Source organism: Adiantum capillus-veneris, chromosome 19, assembly GCF_014529385.1.
Source record: "Adiantum capillus-veneris isolate H3 chromosome 19, ASM1452938v2, whole genome shotgun sequence".
Lineage (NCBI taxonomy): Eukaryota > Viridiplantae > Streptophyta > Polypodiopsida > Polypodiales > Pteridaceae > Adiantum > Adiantum capillus-veneris.
Window position 1 is genome coordinate 85,275,129 of NC_140949.1, and position 12,712 is coordinate 85,287,840.

Genomic DNA, 12,712 nt, shown 5'->3' on the forward strand with positions numbered 1-12,712 from the left:
TCAATCTGCATCTTCCAATGTTGGTAGTTTTTGCCATTGAACTTCTCAATCTTGAGCTTCCCTTCCTCCGCCATAACTCCCACTCAATTCAAGGAATCCTTTCCTTGAGATAATTTAGCTACGAGCAAACCTTGCTTACATACCAGTTGTTAGGAAATAAGACGTAGCTAAATAGATAATTGAGTAGATTACTTAATGAAGAGAGACAGGTTTACATACACGAGATTATAGAGTAGAGAGAGAGTACACACGATATACGTGGTTCACCCAATGTGGGCTACGTCCACGGGAAAGCAGCCACTCAATGGCTTTAGTACTTCAAAACAAGAAGTAATTTACAAAGGGATTATACCCTTAATAGAGCTCCCGCCTTGCTTCACTCTCACCACCTCACACCCACCTTGTTCCATCAACTTCACACTATGAAGTGTGTGTAGAAATGACCTGCTTTTATAGGCCAAAAGGGTTGCCCTCTCTGATGAGAGGCAGCCATGTGTAGCCGCCCTTGTGTGAATAAGTCCAAATCGGACCCTCCAATCCGCCCATGTGTGGCCGCCCTTGTGTAGACAAATCCGCCTTTGAATTCGGCCACCAGCCATTGAATTCGGCCACCGGCCACCACCGGCCAACCGACCTGTTGTGTTTCGACCACTTTCCGGCCGTCGTCCGGCCATAATATTCCGGCGAGGGACAAAAAAGGTTTCCCCTAAAAAAGGTAAGGCCCCTAAAGTTTCCCCTGAATTTTGGCTGTGAAAATTTTGGTTTTTGGCGAGTGATTTTCCTTCACGCACGTTGGCTTCTCCTCATAATGGGGGCCTTACAAATGTGCGCTTTTACCACAGAGAATTACAAGGGGTAAATCAGGCTCCATACTTAACATTGTACACGTGCATTTCAAGTTTTCCTCTATGTGTGTGTGTGTGCGCGCGTGTTGTTGTTGTTGTTTTGCTTTAATAAATAAACACAAAAGAACTTAAAAGTTCAAAAGATAGCTGGCTTTAGACAAAGTGACTAGGGGTAGCACAAGAATAACTCAGTCTTAGAATTATTTTTGTACATAGCTATAAGAATGAGGCCTCATTCTAGTGTTTAAATACATAGGGACATGTGTAATAACTGTTCCATAGAGTGGCAAGCATCTGGTACATCAGGGACGAACAACAGCTAAGCCAAAAAAAATCCAAGAAAGAATAGAGTTCTCACCGGTATCCATGCAGAAAAGACAACACATAAGTTAGCTTTGGATGTGTTTTACAGGTTTCAACGGACTATATTTGTTTTTATCCATGTCCAACATACAACCTTTTTAACTTAGAACCATTGTCCAAAGTACTTATGGATTCTAGTTTATCCAAAATAAGGTGTATTTTGGTTCTATTTTAAGTTCCTTTTAAGCTTGTAATAAAAAAGGTCATCACTCCTTTAAGATACAAGTAAATTTAAATTTGTTTTATAGATGAGGTTATTATATACCCCAAGTTTAAGACCTTAAATAGCTATATATATGCATAAAATTCTAATCAAAAGGCCACCACCCCTTCTGATCCAAGTGTTTTAATTCCCAGTTTTGCCCCAAATCATTGTGTATCTACATACCAAACCATCCATTGGGTATACTACACATTTTAATACCTTGGTCCATAAATGATTCAAATATTACCATGGTTTCTCATAACCAAATTCTATCATTATAAGGAAGCATTTGAATCAAAACAAGTGAGTGGCATATCATCGCCTCCACCTTTTAAAAAAAAAAAAACATTAAAGTAGTAGCCCTTCCTAGAAAAACAAAGACTAAGGTATTTGTGCATCCACTGTGTCAAGAGGTCTGTTAATCATTTGTACGTCATACCAAGTTATATACACATCCGGAAATATAACAACCAATTCAAATATCTTGCAAAATACATTAAGTACAAATTTGCAAAGGAATAACCCCCTGCAAGTGTAATGCCTTCCAAATGACATCAAGTACATAATACATAAACATTGGTATGCGTCATCAAAAAGTTACGTTAGTATGCAGACATCCGAATCACGAGTTAATCCACAAAAGTACATTACAAAATTAGGCATGCATTTTGAGCAAGCCACCCGAATACTTACCAGGTGTCCCAAGATGTGGACAACAATAATAGAAAGTCGACGTAGACCATGTCCAAAAAAAAACCAAACAATAGTAATGTAACAGCTCGCCACCATGTGTTATCCCAATAGTATGGTAAGAAGGGTGTTGATGTGGTTTTTTAATGTAGAGCAACATACTACACCATGGTGCAACACAAAAACCATTTTTTAAAAAATAAAATTCAATATGCAGACTCTTGTAAAACTCAAAAGAGTGCAGTGGTATGTCAATGTGCCCAAATGTATGTTATCAACAAGATGAAGCAAGGTAAACACCGACTTGCAAAGTTTTTCTGTAAGCTCGATGGCAGTACAGTAAGCAATAAAATACACGCACTCCTCACTTTTACATACACACACCAAAATTTACCAAGGCTAAGTGAGGAACAAAAGCACCCTCACCTCATCATATAGCAGTGCAGCAAGGCTAAGGAATCATGGCAAGCTCCAAGTGGTAACTCCCCCAGATCAATGTAATCTAATGGTCATGATGCACCAAGCAGTAAATCCCCCACGATCAGTGTAATCACTAGTGCAAAATTCAAAATAAGGAAGCTACATAGCCCCCTAGCTACTAGAACAGTGGAGGCTGAGAGAGTATATAGGGTAGGGATTTGCATAGGTAAGTCGAGATGTAGAGTGATGTAATGCGACAGAGGGAGAAAGGGAGAGAGGGCTTTCTCGAGCATGAAAGGTCCTCATAAGGACAAGATGAGGTTAAGGAGTTTTAAATTGCCATGTTAAACAACCTGGTGATAGATTTTTACCATGCACTCTTGTAAGGGTAAGCTCCCACGGTCAAAGGAGGAAACATACGAGAGGTACCCACGTGTAAAGTCCCAAAACTAGCAATCATGGGAGTAGATGTTTAAAGATTTTTAAATTTGTACAAGTGGTCAACGGGGAAAATATGAAAATCAATTCATGGTACAATGTTTAATTTAAATATGTTTTAGTGAGTAAGTACTAGAGGCAATATCATGCTCGTTGGTGCAGGGGAACCACAAGCTTATCAGGGGGAAAAATTTCAAGGGGAAAGGAGGGCATGGTTTACCAATCAAAGCCGGCAACAATACCTCTATGTGTGTGTGTGTGTGTGTGTGTGTGTGTGTGTGTGTGTGTGTTGTGTGTGTGTGTTGTTTTTCTTTGTGTTTGTGTGTGTGTGTGTGTGTGTGTGTGTGTGTTGTTGTTATTTAAACTAATATGTATACAAAAAAGAACATAACAATTCAAAATACAGCTAGCTTTAGACAAAGGACAAGGATTGGCACAAAAATGACTCGGTCTTTGAATTCTTTTTTGTATATCATAGTGAGAATGAGGTATCATTCTAGTGATTTGTACATAAGGTAGTTAAAAAACATTGATAATAAAGTTAGATGCCAAGTATGTTGGTGACATATAGTAGCAAAGCCAAAAGGATCCTTAGTAAAGATAGAATCCTCAGTTGCATCCATATAGACAAGACAACAAATTTGTTAGCCTTGAATATGTATTACAGGTGTCAGTCAACCTATCAATTTTTTATCCATGTCCTATTTAATACCTTTTTTAACATGTATGAAGAGTTTAGTTCACCAAGTATCTATTCCCAAAAAATGTAATGATGCTGTCACAATGAGATGTGGGGCATTTATCAGGTAAAATGTGTGTTTCAAAAAGATTTTATAGAATTCATTTTAGGCTTGTGATTAGAAGGCCATCACCCCTTCTAATCCAAGTGGATTCTTATAATAGGTTGTAAACGTAGCTAGTTAACCCTATTTTTAAAGGAAACTATATATAATAATTAGATTAAATTTTGATCTGAAGGCCATACCCCTTCTAATCCAAGTGTATTAACCATTTTTTATCCCATGAAGGCCCTCTCTTTTTTTTATGTTCTTATTTAGTAATGAAATCTACAAAAAATGATTTGATCACATCTAAGTCTAAACCATCTATGGTTTACTCACTAACTATCAAAACCATACAACGGATTGGTTTGAGGACATGTAGTTTAGTTTAGGCTTAATCACTTAAAAAATGGTTTTATCCATGTAACACAACTGACTAGCTTTAAGAGATAAATTTTAGGAGGTTATGCTAACTCTTTATCCAGTAATTTAGGTGATATTTTATGCCAAGCAGATCCTATAACTAAGGTAGAGATTTTTGATCCGCCGAATATGTAAAACCATATGCAAATATCCAGTAGGAATTACTTCCAACAAGCCTTATAACCAAACCATATATGCTATTTATTAAACAAATTGTCAATAGCCCAGTATCAGAACATAATTGAGATCATAAGAGAGTAGATGATAAGAGAGTAAATTATATGAGGTATATTATAAGGTAGGAAAGCTTAAATAGTACTATATTAGCTAGGTATTTGGAGCCAACAGATGCCCAAGTACTGCCAAGTCATTTAGCTCCTATTAGCACAGGACCAAAATTCCTATAAACACCCGATCAAAGAAAGCATCAAGAGCTACCATGTCCGCAGTCAACATGAGTCGGATCTTAACACTAATGCTAGTTTTTGTTATCTAGGATCAACAGTCTGATGCTAAAGTAATCCCAATCCAAGATAGGCTATGAAAATTCTGCTACCAGGTATGCAGCAGGTGTGTTCAGTAATATGTGACATAGCCCAAACTAGCACACAATTATCAACATTGTGTAGGAGTATCATATGAGGAGTTTACCAAAGCATAAAATAAGTAAATGATACAAGGAGACCTGATTGATTAAAGTAACCAGGTTCATCTTGTAATTAGGGTGTAAGTACAACATCATGGGGAGTAGAAGCTAGGCAATACTCGTAATCAATGAGTATGTTTTGAGAGAAAAAAATCTCCAAAAAAAATCCTACTCAGAACTTCTCAGACGGGTATGTTAAAACAGCAAGCCCCAGGTTATAGTAGTGCAGTAAGATTAAGTCATCAAGTAAATAGTGGAAGAATCACATTTACGTTTTAACCACGAGTATGATTTAAAAAATGCAGAGAGCATTTAAGCCTACTTAGCCCAGCAATTTCACAGGACCAACCATGTTTCTGCTTTTCAATGAGGCTATCTTAATCCCCAGGTAAATTAAGGTTTATCATGCACTAGGGGGAACATTGGTAAGCCAGATAAATGCACAATATTTGATCAGATAGAGCAGCAAAACCGGGCCATTCAGTCGTAACAAACCTTTACTCAGAACCAATGAGAAGGAGCTAACATAATGCTCAATCAATCTCATGGAGGAGGTAGGAGCAAACATATTGCTTAATCAAGCTCAAAATTTTTTTTTTTAGCAAAATTACGTTAACAAATTCTCATGGAATGGATTTACCTTTCAAAATCCAGAAAGAGAAAAACAGGTTCAGCATTAGGTCACCATTAACTAGTCAAGGCAATAAAAGGTTTAACTATATTCTTTTTAACTCATCAATAACCAGCATGTACAGTATCAAAGGATGTCCGCATAAACCAGTCCAGGCAGTGGAGACCACCATCCCTAACTTTTCAACCATTACTGGGGGAGAATTTTAGACTCTTGGTATGCACCACAATAGAAGTAAAGCCCCATATGCAAAACCAAGTAGGGTTTTCATTTTTCTAAGACAGAAGAACCAAAAGTTTGGCCTCAACCTATAGGTGCATGTATAATATCAAATGTTAGACTATTGAGGGAGATTCTAAAACATATTTTAATGCAAACAATATAACAAATCAAATCATAGCAGAAGTACACAGTGAGAAATCATCAACAGATTTTGACCTCGACCAGTCCAAGCAGAGCAGAGACCATCCTCATCCTCTTAGATTCAATAGTTTACTATATCCCTCAAGATGCAGCATTTTAAACAAACAGAGAGGTCATCATCATCAACCATTATGTAGCAATAGTTTAAACACATAGAGAAGCCACCATTTTTCATATTCAAAAGGTTTTAATGTGAATAAACAATGATCAAGGCTAAGTGAGGGCGAAAAAACACTCACCTTGGTTAGATATGCAACATCATCAGCTTGTAGAGAGCACATCAGAGATCATCAAGACCAACCAAGCCAAGCACATCAGTCATGCCAGCCGCAGAGGGGCGTAGAAGCACAATCAGTCAAGGGGAAGCCAGGTTCGGCAAATAGTTAGACAACACCAGCTTAGAGTTGGTTCATCGGCCATGTTTCAATCAAGGCAGGGCAAAGGCTAGAGAGGGCTGATACAGAGCCATGGTTTATAGAACCATCCAATAGCACAGGGATGAGATAAATCGAGAGGGAAACTGTCATAGGACTGCGTAGTGTGCAGGTAAAATCATCATTTCACACGTGGGGAGGGAGGAAATTAAAGGCATGTATCTAGCTTAGATCTCGGGTGGGGAGATAGTAAGTGCCCACTACCACCAAGGTTCCAAGGTTAGGTTCACACCCAGTGCACACATCTCACTTAGATGGTTGAGTTGTAGGTAAGCCACATAAGGGAGTTAGGCCATAGGAGGTGGCAAGCAAAAGACAGTGCTTTGGGGTAATATCCCACAAGTATTTATTCCTATCAAAGGAAAATTCAAACTAATGATCATCTACAAAGAATCTTGGGAGTAAAGAGGTCAAGAAGGAAAATTTCCATGGAACAGAGTATGTGTGTAGGTAGGAGGAAGTTTTGAAGATCCCTATAAGACAGTGTAAACCAAGAGCTCCCTGTAGCCTTGCTAAATATATTCATGGGGATTAGAAGGTATAAACTACCATGCATAGAGAAAAAAATCCCAAACATCCAAGTGGATTGCATATCAAGAGGGTAGAGTCAAGTCATAGCTAATGGTGAAGCCCTCATAGTAGGTAGATGTAGAGACAAACTGAGTGAGTGTGTGTATGTGTGTGTGAGCACAACACAAGACAATATAAACAACAGATCACCCTCTTGATATCAAAAGAGGAGTGAAGTGTGTGCAAATTATGAAAGAAGTATCCCGGGTATAGTAGCGTGACCAAGTGTGTGTGTGTGTGTGTGTGTGTGTGTGTGTGTGTGTGTAGAGAGAGAGAGAGAAGAGAGAGAGAGAGAGAGAGAGAGAGAGAGAGAGAGAGAGAGAGAGAGAGAGAGAGAAGAGAGAGAGAGAGAGAGAGAGAGAGAGAGAGAGAGAGAGAGAGAGATTGTTGTTGAAGTCTTAAAACAATAGAGCCCAATCAAAAGCTTCCAAGTGGTGCCTCAACAATGCAAAAATTTATTAAATCTAACAAAGTAAAAGGAGACTTTTTTGTTGGATTGGGTCCTTTAAGAGCGATCTCTGCATGAGTGGCAATAGAACCCCCGCCCCTTATCAGCTATTTTGTCCCTTCTTTGCAATTTCAGCCAGCATGAACTGGGAGTCTGTCGAGGTAGAGCGGGGGTAGAAGACTTGTTTTCCAACTCTGCCCGATTTTGGCAAAGTTGAGACTCCAAGGCATTGTTTGTTGACGATAGCAGGCTTGGGCTCTACCCCTATCCGTGCAGATCCGCCTTAAGTACATTTTTTGCAGCATGTGTCAAACACATTCAAGGCAAGCAACCTCCTTGAAATTCCATCACATGTGATTAGATCTTGAGATTTGAATGTTTGTGGAATTATGCAAGACAAACTACGGGTGAGCAGGCGTGGGTTGGAAACTTTACATTGGTATTTGACGCTCACTATCTGTGTGCCACTAAAAGCTCTTCACCGTTACTCTTTTGATTGCTAGATACCACCTTACCTGTTGTTGGCCACTACCTTGAATCCCTAAGTGTATGAATAAGCTCCATCCAAAAGTCATGAACAGTCTCTGCTAGTGGAACAGGGTGAGCCTCAAAGATGCAAAAGCAGTGGCCCCGCTAGATAAACTAGACTACCATGCCACATACGAGCTCCCATCACTACTCTCTATCATTGCACCACTCTTGGGAGGTAAGCTCTGTGGAAAGATGGAGTGTAGGTCGACCGCCCTAGATCACTATCATCCTGTTGGTGAGCCAACTCAAAGTGGAACATAGGGCCCGTGAGAGCGGACCAAGTTGCATCTCCCCAAGTGTATTGTCGGGTTGGAAAGGGTTGGCATCAGCCAAAGAACCTAAAGTCAAACATGTTGTGACTTGGGACAGTCCCACAATCAATGATGTTGACTCTCCAAAGGATGTCCACAAGAGGCACATGCTGCCGAGAAGCCGATGTGTACTAACCAACTCCCAATTGTTGTAGCTTTGTGTGAAACTAGCCAGTGAAACATAGTAACTCTCCTTGGCTATCTATAGTCCGACAACCACTGCTAGAAACCTGACAGGAACTTAGCTGTGAGACCCTCCTCCTTCCATTGAAGTTCTAGATCAGGATAAGCCTCTCTTTGTGCTACCATTTGTGATGCCCCAAGAGAGCTATGTACTGGAAAAAGGGAGTCCCTGGGTGATCAGTTGAAGAGAAAGGATCCCGCCAAAACCACTCTCTTGGGTCCCGCTGCGCTCATGCCAAAGGGTGGCTCTCTGAAGCCTAAAGCCGCGAGTGTCCTCTCTCAAGATTTTCTGGGTCAGGATCTATGACAAAATCCCTACCACATATGCCCACAAGTTGGATCCTTTGAATGCAACACTTTTATCAAGATCTACTAGTCAAGATCTATGACGCAAGTCCTACCACATATGCCCACAACTCAAATCCTTTGAACACATCATTCTACAACCTGTGGAGCCTCTATTGAGACTCTCTAAAGAAGACCCTCTCAAAGAACATGGGTACTGACTTTGAGAATCGCGAACTACAAATGAGTGCCTCCAGTCGCATGAAGCCCCCCATCCATTGAGGATTTGCTACCTCAAGAGGGGTAAGCCACTTAGCTAGTAAAGCCTCTCTGATATTCTAACACATGCTCTATTGTTTCCTTTAGAGGGGTAATCCACTTAGCTCGTAAAGCCTCTATGATATCCTGACACATGCTCTGCACCCCCCCTCATGCCTTGTTATTGTATGCTTTGAACCTCCTCGGAAAGAATGAGTGACTGAAGCTAGTCATTGAGAGTGCAGGCTGGACCCTGTGCCATGGAACCCCAAGAAACGTGAGGCCTGCTACCAACGAGGTGGTCTCTCTGTGTGCTAACCATGGGGTTCTAAACAAGAGGCTGCCTCAAGTTCTCCCTCGTGCAAGTGGACTGATGCTACTCTAGGCGACTCCTTAGCTACTCCCAAGACCTAAGCAATATTGCAACAAATCTATCCCTTAACCTACTTTTCAGACCAACTCTAGACTGATGCTACTCTAGGCCACTCCTTAGTTGCTCCCAAGACCTAAGCAAGATTGCAAAAAATCTAACCCTTAACCTCCTGCCTCAAGTGCTCCCTCGTGCAAATGAACTGATACTACTCTAGGCCACTCCTTAGCTGCTCCCAAGACCTAATCAAGATTGCAACAAATCTATCCCTTAGCCGCCTGTTCAGACCAACTCTATGCATTTCCGTAGAAATTCACATGGTGAACGGGCTCCAAGGGCACTTGTAGGAGGGACTCGAGCTCAAATCTGGTGAAGCAATAGCTCCTTCCATGGCTCCTCCCCTTGAAGAAGTCTTCTGACCACAAGCTTCCCAATGAGGGCTATGCTCTGCTATGTTGGTTCGATGATCCTTAGGCCCCCTTGAGAACATGGTAAGGTGATGACTTGCCATGCCACTTTGGCACGAGCTAACTAGTTGTCGCACCCCTGACCACATAAAGTTTTTGATTGGCCTCTTTAGTTGGCTGATGCAGGAACTCGAGAAGATCCAACAGGACGTGATGTACTACATAGTAGCCAACAACAATTGGTTGGCTCGGGAGTTCGCCTCTTAGACATTAAGTTACACATGAGTTCAAATGAACTGGTTTTTTGATTGCCAAAATGTTAAAATTTTAACAGGATTATATTAACAAAAGGGGTTTTAAATTGATTTTAGAGAAAAATTTGTAAGTTTTGAAGAAAAAGGGGTTTTTTTTACCTTAAGCATGTAAGAAAGGGGGGGTTTTACCCTTTGAAACACACATTTATGATTAGTTTCTTAAAGTTGCCCTCCCCACCCCGACCCGAGCTGGTTGTCCACTATAACTCTCCCTATCAAAGAGAGCAGTGTCGAACTCCAATGAAGCATTTTCCTCCTAATGGACACGGGAGGGAGTAGTCTGCTGCTCTAGGGAAAAATCCAATCCAACCTGACAACTAAGATACCATACAAGAGTCCCTGGGGAAATCCACCTCAAGCCCTCACCCGACGACCAATCAGGCATAGAAGCACTGCCAACTCAGAAAGCATTGTCTTCCTGTAGTTGATTAGTGCTCCTAATGAAAAACAAAACACCTCAAGAGCCTACTCACACCTATGAAAATTGGCCTTCTAACCCTCCAAGTACAAGGTGTCATCACAAAACTCAGTGCCAAGTAGATCGTCTCCCTAATGAGCTCTAAAGCACGCAAGCCAACCTCCTGTGAAGTCAAAAATTTGCTCATCACCTCAACATAGAAGAGAAAGAGGAAGGGGGCAAGAGGGCCACCCTATCTAACATGTTAGCATGAAGCATTCCCTGTTCCCCCTATCAAGGGTACATGATTGTGCGCACATATGTAGAGGGATGACACAACTCTGTTCCAAGCATCTAAGAACCCCATCCTGCAAAGAGTGCCCTCCAAGAAATCCCAGTCAATTTTTTCCTAAGCCTTCTCAAAATTGAGAAGGAGTATCACAAGATCCTCTCCTATGAGATGCGCAAGGGAATACGCCTCCCAAAAGGTGAAAATTTTGTCAAGGATACTACGCTCCTTTACAAAACCTGTCTGGGTCCCATTTATAATGCTCTCAAGTAGTGCCTAAATCCTCAAAGTGTTACCATTCACTGAGCAAGGTTTTCTGAGCAAATTGAAAAACCGAGCAAGAGATTCACTTCTCACACACACACACACACACACACACACACACACACACCCGAGGTAGATGGATGGATATATATATATATATATATATATATATATATATATATATATATATATAATATATATATATATATATCAAGAACATATATTATACATTCAGAGCTATTTTGAGAATATCTTTGTTTTGTAAAGGATAAGAAAATCCCTAAAACTAGGACGCATTAGATTGATGCCAAGATAGGTGCTTTTATAAGACATGAGACAAGATTAGTTCTTGTGCATGTGCAACTGTTGATAATTGTTAGTCACTTACCACTTTGGAGCAAATATTTTGCATGTGTTGATGCTTGTTAAGGAGAGTTGATTAAGAAGGCTCTCCCATAAGCCCTCTAAATACTGATTTGGAGGGCCCTCAACCTACAATAGAGGTGCTTTATACACTCTTGAGCAACGACATTAACTGGAAAACTAATGCGACCATTTTGCTGGGGGTTCATTTACAAAAGGCCCTTTTGATGGTTGTAGGTGGTAGTTGTGAGTGCATCATGCAAGCTGACTAATTGCTGCCAATTATGCGTAGATAAAGGGTCCTTAATACTAACAGCCTATGCGGGAAGGCTCTAACAATAATAAAAAAGGGCATATAATTTTAAAATGTTGAATTGTGTGGGTCAATGGCTTTACCTTTAATCAAACTACTAATGTGTGCATTTCATTAACATCCAATCAATTTTCCCTAGATATTTCAAGAAAATCTAGGAATTCAAAGATAGAAGATATACTCACAATGTCATCATCACATCTGCAAATCCCCCCCTCGCCATTGTCTTCTTAGTGCAGATCTCTGTCCTTTTTGTTCCATCCTTGTGCAACCCTTCTTGCACCATTGTACACATGCTTTGGTCCTATATGTGCCATGCTTTACTGCTCCTACATAGGAGGGCAACATGTAGTCCCAAGGCAACAACAACCATCTCATAATCGCAGCATTGCAATAGACTAAACAAAATTTCCATATTTAATTGATCAAGCACAAACCAACGACCCATAAGACATAGAGCATCAATGAAATGGAAAGAGGAAGTTAATGTAGACCATGATAAAATAATCCATCTTCTTTTGCCTAACCATGATAGATGACATCTCCCTCCCTTCCTCCCCTCTCTCTCTCTCTCTCTCTCTCTCTCTCTCTCTCTCCTCTCTCTCTCTCTCTCTCTCTCTCTCCTCTCTCTTCTCCCCCCTGTGCCATCCTCTAGCTTTTTTCCTTGGGCAACTGTGAGCATCTTCGTAGATTCTTCGTAATAGAAGCACCTCAAAAATGTTTGTACCCCACTTCCACCCCACTTCCACTGCCTACTCTGTTGATTAATGCCACTCCTCAACATCACCAGTGAAATGAATTGTCTCCCACCCCACTCACCATCTAATCACCATCACCTTCAGGATGATCTACTCTAGCACAACACCTTGTCATCATCATCTCCACGGTTGCTGCATCTACTGCTATAGACAACGAGAGAGAGAGAGAGAGAGAGAGAGAGAGAGAGAGAGAGGTTGTCGGTACTAGGTCATGCATACGAGAATTACAGAGAGAGGCGGCATGATTTTGCACCATAGAAACTAGACAAACTTGGCATGCTTGTCATTTGAGTCATAATATAATATTTTCAAAAAATCTCATCTATCCTCCCAGATGCTACGCCCCACAAC